The 13,438-nt window shown below is 43.1% G+C and overlaps 1 long non-coding RNA gene across 1 annotated transcript; it reads left to right on the top strand.

Moving 5' to 3' along the window:
- The first annotated feature begins 671 nt into the window (after positions 1–671).
- On the top strand, positions 672–13,355 carry LOC117282966. Its single transcript, XR_004513936.1, has 4 exons — positions 672–682; positions 2,352–2,355; positions 3,985–3,988; positions 13,135–13,355. It is a non-coding gene; the product is annotated as an uncharacterized LOC117282966 (long non-coding RNA).
- Positions 13,356–13,438: the final 83 nt, after the last annotated feature.

Genomic DNA, 13,438 nt, shown 5'->3' with positions numbered 1-13,438 from the left:
GGTCACCCCCATTTTTGTAGTGTTTGTTTGGATAACATTCTTAGTCGCCAACAATGCCGTAAGGTTTGATTTGTTTCATTCTTGTCCGTCAAACTAACAATTACAAATATAAATCACTCCGTCCAATGTGACCTGTAAGTTTTTTACTACATGAAAACTTAACACCCTTACATATTTCGGTCTCTGTGGACCATCTTCAGAGGGCAAACATCACTACAAATAGGAAACCACCATCACATAAGTTGTTTAGACGTAAAGTACGTACACTTATATGCTACAATACATAGTACACAAAATAGAACATTTCACAAATGTGTACTATGTATTGTAGCATATAAGTGTACGTACTTTACGTCTAAACAATTTATGTGATGGTGGTTTCCTATTTGTAGTGATGTTTGCCCTCTGAAGATGGTCCACAGAGACCGAAACGTGTAAGGGTGTTAAGTTTTTATGTAGTAAAAAAATTTACGGGTCACATTGGACGGAGTGATTTATATTTGTAATGCCGTAAGGCTATACCCTTTACAATTTGGTTGAATCATTAGTTTATCTGTATCGGTAAGTACGATGCCTGTCGGATCCCTACCTGGACACGAGATGGTAATACTCTCTCTCAGAGGCATGAAATAAATCCATTAATTTCTCTGTTGTAGTTGCGTCCATATTGTGTGCGTGAGTTGTACAATTCTTATATCACAGATCCTTGGGTTTTTTTATTCTGGGTTGTAACAACTATATCGCACACGCCTCATGCATATGGCTATTCAGCAGGGGTCGTGCTTGTTTGCAAATATACTTAGTTGGCTCAATTGTCTTGCACCTTCTTAACTCTTCCCTATCTGATATAAAGTAATACTGTCTCGTCTGATCGGCATACAGTAACTTACTCTCAGTTTCAATATAAATGAATTTGCCTTGACCCATTGCTACCTGCAATGGTATTAGCCTAAACGTTTTAAACACACCCTTGTTGATCAGCGGTAGGCAAATAACGTATCCTATGATACCATCTTTTACATATATATTTGTCACATATTTTATATATTAGGTTGGTCGAATCCTTGCCAATGATAAATGGTGCCATCGTTTCCTTTGGGAATTCTGCAATACTCCATTTCAAGGTTTCTAAGATTAAACTTGGTGCGACTATTTGCGGTTGTAATATTCCCCTTTGTGCATTGATGACACTTTCCATCATCAGGTCTGTATTTCTTTGCATGACCTAGAGGGCATTATTAACTCGAACAATTTGCCCTTCGGCTGTTATTTTGATATACAACAAATTTAGTCGCGAATCAGCACTGCCCACAAACTGTTCTATGTAAGCTTTTAGTTTGGTTAACCGTGTCTGAGTCACTTGACTGTTATAATCTAAATCGGATATCGTATCGTTAAAGGTTCCAAGCGATGCCCTTACGATAGATAGTTGTTCCTTCATTAAGTTAGTCAGATCTTCTAAATTTCCTGGAATTGATTAATCCATTCATTGCAATAGTCCGCATCATCTGCATCTAGTGTACCGAATAAGATCTTGTTTACCTGACCGATGAAATTTAGTGCTCCCCTTTTTTTCTCAATCGTTTTGGGTTTTCTCCTACTAGCTCGCAAAGTAAATTTTCGCTCCCCTTTATTTTTCCAACGGTTTCAATGGATATCGTATAGAAGTGACTAAAATCGGTCGAGTTCCTGATTTTCGTCGTGTGACATAGCTGGTTTATGTGGTCTATGTATTGGCGTAGCTTGTCAATGTCACGGTCAATTTGCCCTAAATTGTATAGTGTCGTTTCCCGTAACTGTTCGTAATATAATCATGGTGATTCCTCGTAATTATCTATTGAGAGGTCCTAGCCCTTTTTTCTACGACTTGGGTTTTCACAGTTTCCCACTATCATACGATCCAGAGTATGTACGCTCGTGCTCTCTCACAATACATCTGAAAAATAAAAATGTTTGTTCATGTCCTCTAATTCCTGTCCTAATAAAACATCTTTAGTGTGTTTAAGTGTACCTTCTGGCTACATCGCCCTTTCTTAATGGTGGCGTTTATCCTGCCCAGATTAATGATTTCGTAGGGGCCTAACCACTGGGATGAATGTTTTCTAGACCTCCCCCTTCGGACTGTTTCATCATACAGCAATACCTTGTCCCCTACTCGAAACAAAGATACTCTTGAATTCTTGTGGCAGTGTTCTTTACTTCTCTCCTTATATTTTAGTAGATTTTCTCGTGCTACCGTGTGTGCTGTTTGTAACCGACCCTTTAATTCGGTTACGAAATCATCATAATTGTACTATACACTGGGGGTTCTTGTAGTATAGAAGTACAGAATCCGTACACTAATTCGAAAGCTGTGTACCCAGTGGAAGTGTGTGTGGATGTGTTATATACATGTGCCGCATAGGGAATCCACTCGTCCCAGTTACTTTGATCTTCCTTAATGTAGTGCCTCAGGTATTCCTTTAATACCCTGTGACTCCGTTCTAGCCTACCGTTACTCTCTGGGTGAAACGAAGTCTTTTGTAATTTCTTTATCTCTAGTAGTCTACAAGTACTTCTAAATTCCTCGCTTAAAAAATTTGATCATTGGCCAGTTGGTAGTCTTTTAGGCGTTCCCATCCTTAAAAGGACGGTTTTCACACATTCTTTTGCTACGGTTTCGGCGTCTTCTTTCTATATAGGGATTGCTATTGAAAAATTATTGTGCTCATCCTAGAATGTTAATATATATTTGTAGCCTCCCTGCGTCTCAGATGGTCCTACAATGTCTAGACAACATTTCTCGAAGGGCTGCCGCGCTGTCCTGGTAATTTCCATAGGGTCCTTCGCTCGTGAACTTAGCATCCTGTTCATTTGACAGCTTTTACATCGTTTGATATATTCTTCTATTTCTTGTTTCAGGTTAGACCACGAATACTTATCCTTTATGGCCCTATAGGTCCTGTTCATTCCCCGATGCTCACCTAACGGCGCATCATGATATTCATACATGATTCGTCCCTTCCTTTCTCACTAGGGACCTCCTCTTGATTTCCCTCCTCCTCGAGCACTAACCCATTTATTCTACTTAGCGCGTCGGCATTTATGTTCAGCGCTCCATTCTTATGGACTGTCTAGTAGTCGTATTCTTCTAATTTTATCCTCCACCTGAGTAACCGGTGTCCGGGGTCCTATATGTTCATAACCCACATCAGTTGTTTGTGATCACTGACAATGGTGAACTTTCTACCATAAAGGTAAGGTCGGAAGTGTTTGACCCCCCAAACTATGGCCAAAAGTTCCTTCTCACTAGTCTTGTATATTTTCCCTGCTTTATTTAAATTTCGCCTAGCATAGGCGATTGGCAAGTCCTTCCCGATAGCGCCCTGCGATAATATCGCTCCAATGACGTCGTTGCTAGCGTCTGTGGTGAGTATGAATACCCTCGAGAAATCCGGATACTGCAAAATACGTTTTGATGTTAATTTTCCTTTTAAGTTCCTGAAGGCTTTTTCTTCGTCATTTTCCCATTGAAATTGCGCATCCATTCTAAGTAGTAAATATAGAGGTGCAGCAATTTTGCTGTAATTATTTATGAAATTGCGGTAGTACCCTGTCATACCCAAGAATCCTTTCAATTTTCTTAGTGAGTTCGGTCTAGGGAAATTTTCAATCACTTCTATTTTTTCTGGATTGGGTCGCACTCCTTCCTCTGTGATAATGTGTCCCAAATAGCCTACTCTGTTCTAAGACATTTACGTTTATGATGTGTATTTGAACCAACCGTCCTACAGTGCACACAATTTCACTTTTCTCCCCCTACATATTTTGGCACTAATGTGCCATCATCAGGTGTGATTTTATTTACGTCAAACCATTGCATTGTATGCCATCATGTCTCCTTTATAAAATGATTAAAATGTATATATGTCATGTATTATAATAAAGTTTATATATTAAAACTTCAAAATTTATCATCTATACGTCACATTTCAAATTCGCGAGTAACGTCAATCATCAATCCTCTCCTATGGGAGTACTCTTCCTATATTCTTGTGTATATCTGCAACGTGGAAATGTTACTCACTAACACCACTTCTAATACTCACTAATACCACTCCGACTTCTATCTGTTTCGTATGGTTTTATAATGTTTAATACTCACAGTGTTCTGTGTTGTGTCCTTCCCTTGCCACGTTGCAGATATACACAAGAATATAGGAAGAGTACTCCCATAGGAGAGGATTGAAGTAACTCGCGAATTTGAAATTGACGTATAGATGATAAAACTTGAAAAGATTTTATATATAAACTTTATTATTATACGTGACATATACATTTTAATCATTTTATAAAGGAGACATGATGACACATTTGTGCCGAAACATGTAGTGAAGAGAAAAGTTAAAATGTGTGCACTGTAAGACGATTGGTAAAAATAAACATCATCAACGTGATTCGGTGCAACATGACGCTAAAATATAACATTACTAAGAAATTTACGTTTTTCGGGTTGGAGTTTTAAATTATTGTAACGCGTTTCGTTACAGAAGACGCCGTAGAGATGGTTAATTGATTTATTTAACAATCTACAAATAACGGCTACAATTAATTATCACAATATTACGGGTTTCCACACTTTACAAACCCTACAACAAAGTCTCTTAACACTATCTTCAAGAGCCTTCACGTATTAATAACGCGGGAGCTATACAAGTCTCCCTGAATTACACACTCCAGATATAACTGGTTATCACTGGTTATCGCACACGCGTCTGTAGCTCGTAACTTGCAAACTGAGAACTCGTTGTCAACGCACCGACTGGCTGACTCAGTACACCTCGGAAGTAGCTCGAGGACTCATTCGGCGGTAGTATCAGGACTAACTGACTGACTGTGAATAGCCTTCACTGCTCCTTATGTAGCCTTGATCGGACGATTGTCGTCTGGTGCATTGTTGCTAACCACGCTGTCCGGAATTGTTGACTGCTGCCTAGCAACCGCGATATCCCTCGGTGACGTCACCGCTGTTGATTCGCTTTGCATAGCTTCATGGTCGCGGGGACTCGGCTAACGTCGGTTCCGCTCGGCTCACTTCGGCTCCGCTCGTGACATCACCGGGCGGTTCGCGTTGCATAGCTACCAGGATGCGGGATGATTACTCGCCTATTACGCGAGCGCTATGTTACCGCTATGTGCAGCTGGGGAGGTACGGGTCAACATGTCACATGTTGGGTAGGGCGAGCTGTTCCCTCGGGTGTCAATACGGGGTAGCTTGAAGTAACAGCAGAGGTAGAGCTAGGTTGTTTAATGCACAACTATTAAAATGCAATGCTTACAGGAAAATGTACAGTTACGACAACAGTTTTGCACACTGCCTACGTCTGGGCAGCCACTGACTTCCTCTATCAGACAATTCGTCCTCGCGGATCGTAGACTGTCGTGATCAAAGAAGCGTTTTGTAACGCAGTGATCTTTTAGCCAGTTAAAATTGAATTATTGTTATTGTCACATGTTAGGTGTATGTCACGCGTTAAGTAATTTCACGCCTTGTTTGATATAGCGAATTTGTTGCACATTCCCTCCATACTTATACAATCTTAATCATATGCAATGCGGCTAGCCTGCAACTGTCTGGTTACTCACTACTGAATAGTGCTCGCTGCTCCTACTTTAGCCTCGGCACGAACAACACAGAAAACATTTACGTGATAAATACCGCTGTTGCCTGACGCCGTTTTTACAAGTGTTGCTAGCAACGCTGTCGGGAGTTGTTTACGGCTGGGTTGTAACCGCGGTATCGCTTGGTAACAACACCGTGGCAATGGCTGCCTGATACAGTTGTTCCTCTGCCACGTCGCCGCAGTTGGGGGGGTGTTTACCGAGCGTTTCGTACTGGTGGAAGGAGTGTGCTGGTATAAGGCATCACTCAAGAGGAAACGCAGAGTTTACGGGACTCCCATTTCCCGTTGCGCCATCCACGTCGCAATATATATATTGTCACGTCTTGGGTGTATAAGGCGACAAATAACTTCACGCCGTATTTGATATAGCGAATTTTATTTCACATTCTCACTTACAATCACCCAAGTTACAATGTGACAATTACTGCCATCGGCAGTATCACAAATATTACACTGCAAATGCCAGAATACAACTGACTGGTTGCTGGCTAACTCGGAACTGACTCAGAACTCGCTGCTGATACACTTTAACTAACTCGTAGGTAGCTCGGAACTCTCTCGGAACTGACCGTGAATAGCATTCGCTGCTCCTTATGTATCCTCGTTCCGGACAACACAGAACACGGCCACGTAGTAGGCACCCTTCTTGCCTGGCGCCAGGTTGCTAGCAACGCTGTCCGGAGTTGTTTACTGCTGCCTAGCAACCGCGGATTCCCTTTATGACGTCACCGCTGTTGACTCGCGTTGCATACCTACCAGGATGCTGGGACTCAGCTAACTTCGGCTCCGCTCGGCGCGTCACCGCCGGGGGGGGGGGGATGGAGAATATTGACCTGCCTATTACCATTGCGCAAAACCTTCACACTATATACAGGGTGATTCAGAAAGATGGACACAATTTCAATTGGCTATATTTCCTGAATTATATGTTGCATTTGAATTCTGTAAATTGCGTTTGGTTATACATACATGGAAGTTTATATATGTTCAATGTGCCCCCCTCCTGCTGCACGGATAACATCTAGACGGTAGCTGAATTCATCCCACACTCGATGACAAATATCTTGGGTCACTGAGTTCACCGCAGCTGTGATACGGTTTCTTAGGTCATTCAAATTTGTGGGAAGAGGTGGTACGTAAACTGCATCTTCACGAATCCCCACAGGGAAAAGTCGCAGGGTGTGAGATCAGGAGACCTCGGTGGCCAGAACTAAAGTGCCAGGTCTTCATTCCCCATGCGACCTATCCATCGTTGAGGTAGAGATTCACTCAGGAAATGTCGAACATTCAGGTGCCAATGGGATGGAGCTCCGTCCTGCTGGAAAATGTAATCTCCTGAATCTTCATTCATTTGAGGAACAAGTCAGTTTTGCAGCATTCTAAGATGCTTTATTCCAGTAACTGTGTTTTCATCAAAAAAGAAAGGTCCACAAACCTTTGTTAGCAATAGTGCACAGAACACATTACCTTTCGGGCTGTCCGTCACATGTTCGAGTGTTACACAGGGATTTTGTAGCCCCATATGCGAACATTGACTTTCCCACTTAGGTGAAACGTGGCTTCATCGCTAAATATTACACGAGGCAGAAACAATTCATCTTCCATGTTTTTGAGCATACGGTCACAAAATTCTACACGCTTCACCTTACCGTTTGCGCGAAGAGCCTGTACCAGTTGTAGGTGGTATGGTTTTTACACTAACCGGCTAACCGGCGCCTCACTACACGCCAGAGAGTTGTTTGCGATAGTCCAAGTTCTCTACTAGCACTACGGGTTGACTTCATTGGGCTACGCTCAAAGCTCACTTGGATACACTCCACGTTCTCCTCCGATACACTAGATCGGCCCGGGCTTTTGCCCTTAAACAGAGAGCCAGTTTCAGCAAATTGTTTATTCCAACGATAAGTGCTCTTCTTCGGAGGTTGGATGTTAAACTTACGAAGAAATGCATGCTGCACAGCAGTCGCAAACTCACTTTTACTAAACTCACGATTGCAAAAAATCTTCTGACGCATAGTAGCCATCTCGCTTACAACTGACGCGGTGCTAGGGTGCTCTAGCGGTAGTATTGGAATCTTTACAACATCCTCTTTCAAATGTACTTTACAGAATTCAAATGCAACATATAGTTAAGGAAATATAGGCAATTGAAATTGTGTCCATCTTTCTAAATCACGCTGTATATATATATATATATTGTAACGTGTTTCGTTACTGAATACGCCGTAGAGATCGTTAATTGGTTTATTTAACAACCTACAAATCACGGCTGCAATTAATTATAACAATATTGCGGGGTTTCACAATTTATATCCCTATTCGCAAATCAAATCTGTATACACTGTTGTGGGGATCACGATTTATAACCCTATTCGCAAATCAGTTCACTCTGTCTTCAGCAGTCTACACGTTTACAGTAGGGGAGCTATGTAAGTTTCCCTGTATCACACACTCCCAATTACACAACTACACATACGTCCGGTTCTTCTTTCTGCAAACGCTGCTATACTCCAACTGTAGGCGGCTGACTGGCTTCGATGTTTTTCTTGTAATGTCTTTGATGATTGTTGATACTCTTGTTGTTCTGAAGTAGTATCGATTTGTGTATATTGTTGTTGAGGCTGATATTGATATTGAGGTACATAATGTGTACCAGGTGGCCAATATATTTGACCTGGATGAAAATAAAATTGTGGTTGTACTGGTTGAACAATGGGTGGTGGAAGTTGAGGTTGAGATATTGGTAGTTGTGGTTGAGGTATATAAGTTGATGTTGATGGTTGAGGCTGGGAGGTTGATGTTGATGGTTGAGGTTGAGTCAGTGTTGTCTTGGTAGGTAGGTGTTTTTTAGATGTTGATAACAGACACATTGGTTGGAACTGGTTGTTGCTGATGTTGGATTTGCTGGGGTTGTTGAATAGATGTAGAACCACCAGCTACTTGAGTATAAGTTGGTTTATTTGAAGATGCTTGAGGTACAGTAGTTGGTTGGGATGGTTGCTGAGTTGATATTTGAGGATTCATGTCTTGATAACCTCCCAACCAATAACAAAGTATTTTAATTCGATCTCTTGGTGATTCTGTTTGATAAGAATTTCTTGTAACGTTATTCATTGAGGTCTTCTATCCGCCTTCATTTCTTCTTGATGTCTTCGGAACATTTCTTGCCTCTGCACTCGGTCGGTATCTGCTTTTACTTGGTTAGATTTCACGTTGGCCTCAATTCTTGCCAGCATTTCCATCATCTGCTGCATCTCCATTTTGTAGCAGTAAAATATTCGACGCACAACAATCGGTTTGTGGCCTGTTTAAGTTGGTATCCCACTTCTGACACCAAATTGTCACGTGTTGGGTGTATAACGCGACAAATAACTTCACGCCGTGTTTGATATAGCGAATTTTATTTCACATTCGCACTTACAGTCACCCAAATTACAATGTGACAATGACTACCATCGGCAGTATCACAAATATTACACTGCAAATGCCAGAATACAACTGACTGGTTGCTGGCTAACGCGGAACTGACTCAGAACTCGCTGCTGATACACTTTAACTAACTCGTAGGTAGCTCGGAACTCTCTCGGAACTGACCGTGAATAGCCTTCGCTGCTCCTTATGTAGCCTCGTTCCGGACAACACAGAACACGGCCACGTAGTAGGCACCCTTCTTGCCTGGCGCCGTGTTGCTAGCATCGCTGTCCGGAGTTGTTTACTGCTGCCTAGCAACCGCGGTTTCCCTTGATGACGTCACCGCTGTTGACTCGCGTTGCATACCTACCAGGATGCTGGGACTCGGCTAACTTCGGCTCCGCTCGGCGCGTCACCGCTGGCGGAGGTGGGAGGGGAGGGAGAATGTTGACCTGCTTATTACCATTGCGCAACACGTCACAATATATATATATATCATCTCATAAATCATTATTCAATTAAATAAAAAAATTCTTTAATTCCGCGGAACAGAATAGGTCTGGAGGTGCTGATATTCAAATTGAATTTACATATATATTCGTTTTGTTCAAGGTTTTCTTAAGATCACTATCAGTAGCTCAGTTTATACAGTGTTCAGTGTAGAACGATTTGCGAATAATGTGTGGTGGACGGTGTTGTGTCGTATCTCGCGCTGGACTCCAGCTGGGCGGGTCAGGTCCGGGAACTCAGTGAGGAGGCTGTCGATCGGTGTGTTGCTGCTGATTGTCTTTACACTGGGGATCAGTGCGTTGGCCGCTGATGCCGAGGCTGACAGCGTCGTGACCCCGTCCATGATGCGGTTGTTGCGACAGTCCACCAGGAGACCGAAATGCGACAGGAAGTCCACGCCGATGATAGCATGCGGGACGTCGGCCACCACGAAGCGCCACGTGAATTCTCGGCGTAGGCCCAAGATGAGGCTGAGAGGCAGCCATACGTATGTGTGGATGTTAGTGCCATTAGCCGCACACAGGTCACAGTTGGTACGTTCCATGCGTCGATGGACGAGCCTGTGGGGATATACTCAGAGGTCCGAACCCGTGTCGACTAGGAACTGCCGTTTGCTGACTCTGTCCGTTATGAAGAGGCGGCCTGTTCTCGTAGCGCATACATGTGCCGCCGATGATGTCCGCTGCGTCAGTTTCCCTGCTGGCGGTAGGAGCATAGCGGAGTAGAGTTTTGCGCCCGAGTGCCGAAGCGGCGGTGGTACCAGCAGACACTGGATGTGGTGTCGCCCTGGGAGGGTGATCTGCTGCCGGGCCGGCGGTTGTTGAAGGCGGGGTGGGAACCCTTTGGGCTGGAGCCTCTGTTTCTCGGTTTGTTGTCGGATTCCCTGAAGCGGGGGTGGAGGCGGTCCTGTTCGGTCCTGAGTGCAGCCACTTGGCGGGAGAGTTCAGCGATCTCCTGCCGAAGTGCGCCGATGTCCGTGGGTCATTAACGCTAGCGAACGCTGGCCGGACTTCGACCTTGGAGACGCGGTCTGCACAGAGGGCAGCGGCCTCCAAGTTGCTCTCGTTCTGGCCGGCGAGGAAGCTCTGCACGTTGCGGGGTAGCCGGTTGGTCCAGACGCTTCGGATGACGTTATCAGACACCTCTGGTGCGAGACTTTTGAGGTATATCAGGAACTGGGACAGCTTACGATCGCCAATTTCTTCGACCGTGAGGAGTTGCCGGATGCGCTCCTCTGGCGATGGGGATAACCGCCTCACAAGCTCGGTCCTCAGTAGGGTGTAGGGGCCTCGTTCGGGTGGAGAGGTGATAATGTTCTCTACTTCTGATACGTAACGTTGGTCCAACTGCGAGATCACGTAGCAGAACTTCGTCTGCTCGCTACCGATACCGGCCAAAGTGAACTGTGCTTCGGCTTGAGCGAACCAAACGGCTGGTCTGTCGGCCCACAACGGCGGAAGCCGCACTGCAATTGTTGGTGTCTCTGTTGGTACTGGTCTGCTAGTAATACCAGCATCATTCTGTTTTTCTTCCATTTTGTCTTCCTGTTCTCGTTTGGTACGTAGTTCGCCTTGTAAATTCTCCATGCGTGTTCATATCACGTCGGGGTCACCAATGTGGGATGTCGTATGAAGAGACAACCACTAGTTGAACTGTCCTATAGGATTCATTGCAGTTGCACAGTTTACACGGATGGATAACAACAACAGTGAACTGTTTGAATCTAGAACTGTAACACCGACTCAATGTATCTTCTTATATAACCTAGAGTCGGACATATAGAAAACGGTTACGTAATAGGTACTGCTGTTGCCGGACACTGTGTTTGCAAGTTCCCTAGCAACCGCTGTTTACTCGTTGCTAAGCAATGACGCTTGCGTTGTCACACTTGCTTGAATGTGGGCAGTTCCCACAATTTTTTTTTTCGGAGGAGCTTATTTATTAACAATCAGAATTACGTACATTCTATAGGTTAATGGTTTCGCTAAGGACTATTACATGTCATGCGAGGAAAATGTCCATCGACATTACCTCTTCAGAAGTTGATTTGTTTTATATCAGGTCATTTGGCCATTTCCTTTTTAATCTTCTATTGTTGATTGGCTGCCTGAGTGGTTGCAATAGTTCGTTCACGTGGGTTTCAATTTTGCTCATGTGTTGGCGGCTTCTGTCCAGGATGATTTCTTTCACGAATTTTAATTTCAAGTCTTGATGTAGGGTTTCATTTGACACATACCAAGGTGCGTCGACTAACATCCTTAGGATTTTCGATTGTGATCTTTGGATAATGTTGGTGTTGGTCTTACTGGCACATCCCCAGAGTTCAATGCCGTACGTCCAAATTGGTATAATTACTGTTTTGTATATAAGGATTTTGTTTTCGGGGGATCGTTTTGATCTTCTGCCTATAAGCCAGGACATCTGCTTGGTCAGTAAATCTATTTGTTTACGTTTTTTTGCTATGTGGCATTTCCACGTCATTTTGCAGTCTAGATGCATTCCGAGGTATTTAACTTCTTCTTTGCTAGGAATAACGGTGTTATTTATATGGACGACTGTTGGTTTCTTTTTCCTTAATGTAAAGGTAATATGAACAGACTTGCTTTCATTTATCTTTATTCTCCATTTCTTGAACCAATCCTGGAGGGTATCGAGATGTTGTTGTAGATGTACTGTGGCTAGCTCCAGACTTTTATTGCTTGATAAAATCGCTGTGTCATCTGCGAACGTGCCGGTAGTGGTGTTTGTTGATGTTGGAATGTCTGACGTGAAGAGTACATATAGCATTGGACCCAGCACGCTACCTTGAGGTACACCTGCTTCAATGGGGTAAATTTCTGACGTCTCGCTTCCTACTTTGGTTTGGAAATATCGGTCGTTCAGATAAGATTTGAAGAGTTTGGGGTATGGGGGTCGAAGAGTCTTTCTGATTTTAAATAGCAAGCCGTCATGCCAGACTCTATCAAACGCTTGGCTTACGTCCAGAAACGCAGCTGTACAGTAATTTCCCGCTTCTAAGGATTTATTGATGTCGTCGATTATTCTATGCACTTGTTGTATAGTTGTGTGTCCTGGTCGAAAGCCGAATTGGTGTTGAGGTATCCATGTATTTGTTGTTAGATCATCCTTAATTCTGCGAAGTATGATTTTTTTTCGATTAANAATACCTTAGATATTACTGATGTTAGGCTTATAGGTCGGTACGAAGCTATGTCCGAAGGATCCTTCCCCGGTTTAATTATTGTAATAATCTGAGAGAGTTTTAAGGCTATAGGCCAGTAGCTCATCCTTAATATGCCATTGAATATGTATGCCAGCAACACAAATCCCTTTTTTGGTAACTCTTTTAGCATCTTTGAAGTTATTTGGTCTGGATCTGGTGACTTTTTCAAGCTTAATGACTTAACAATTCCGTTGATTTCTTTAGGAGTAGTTAGCTTCAGTGTCCGATGTTCTTCAGTAAACGTTGACTCTTCTTCCTCTGATAGGTCGTTTGGATCATTGTTGTGAGGTTTGAAAGTATTTGAGTAGTGTTCCGCAAACAGCTCAGCTTTTTCTTTATTGCTTCTTGCCCATGGACCTATCACAGGTGTTGTTGCTCTTACTGGAGGTGAGGTATCCTTGGGTCTCTTTAGATTTTTGATAGGTTTCCATACGGAATGATCAAATCGGCTAAGGTTCGTTACATAGTCTTCAAATGTTGCTTCCCTCATTTCTTTTAATTTGTTTTTGAGTTTATTACTTAATTGATTGTATTTGGTTTTGTCAGATGGCGCAAGTGTACTGTGCCAAGTATTTCTTGCTTTCCGTTTTTCTTTTAGAATCTGTTTGATTTCTACTGGGATATTATTAGT

Source organism: Cryptotermes secundus, unplaced genomic scaffold, assembly GCF_002891405.2.
Source record: "Cryptotermes secundus unplaced genomic scaffold, Csec_1.0 scaffold2653, whole genome shotgun sequence".
Classification (NCBI taxonomy): domain Eukaryota; kingdom Metazoa; phylum Arthropoda; class Insecta; order Blattodea; family Kalotermitidae; genus Cryptotermes; species Cryptotermes secundus.
This window is presented reverse-complemented; position numbering and strand designations above follow the sequence as displayed.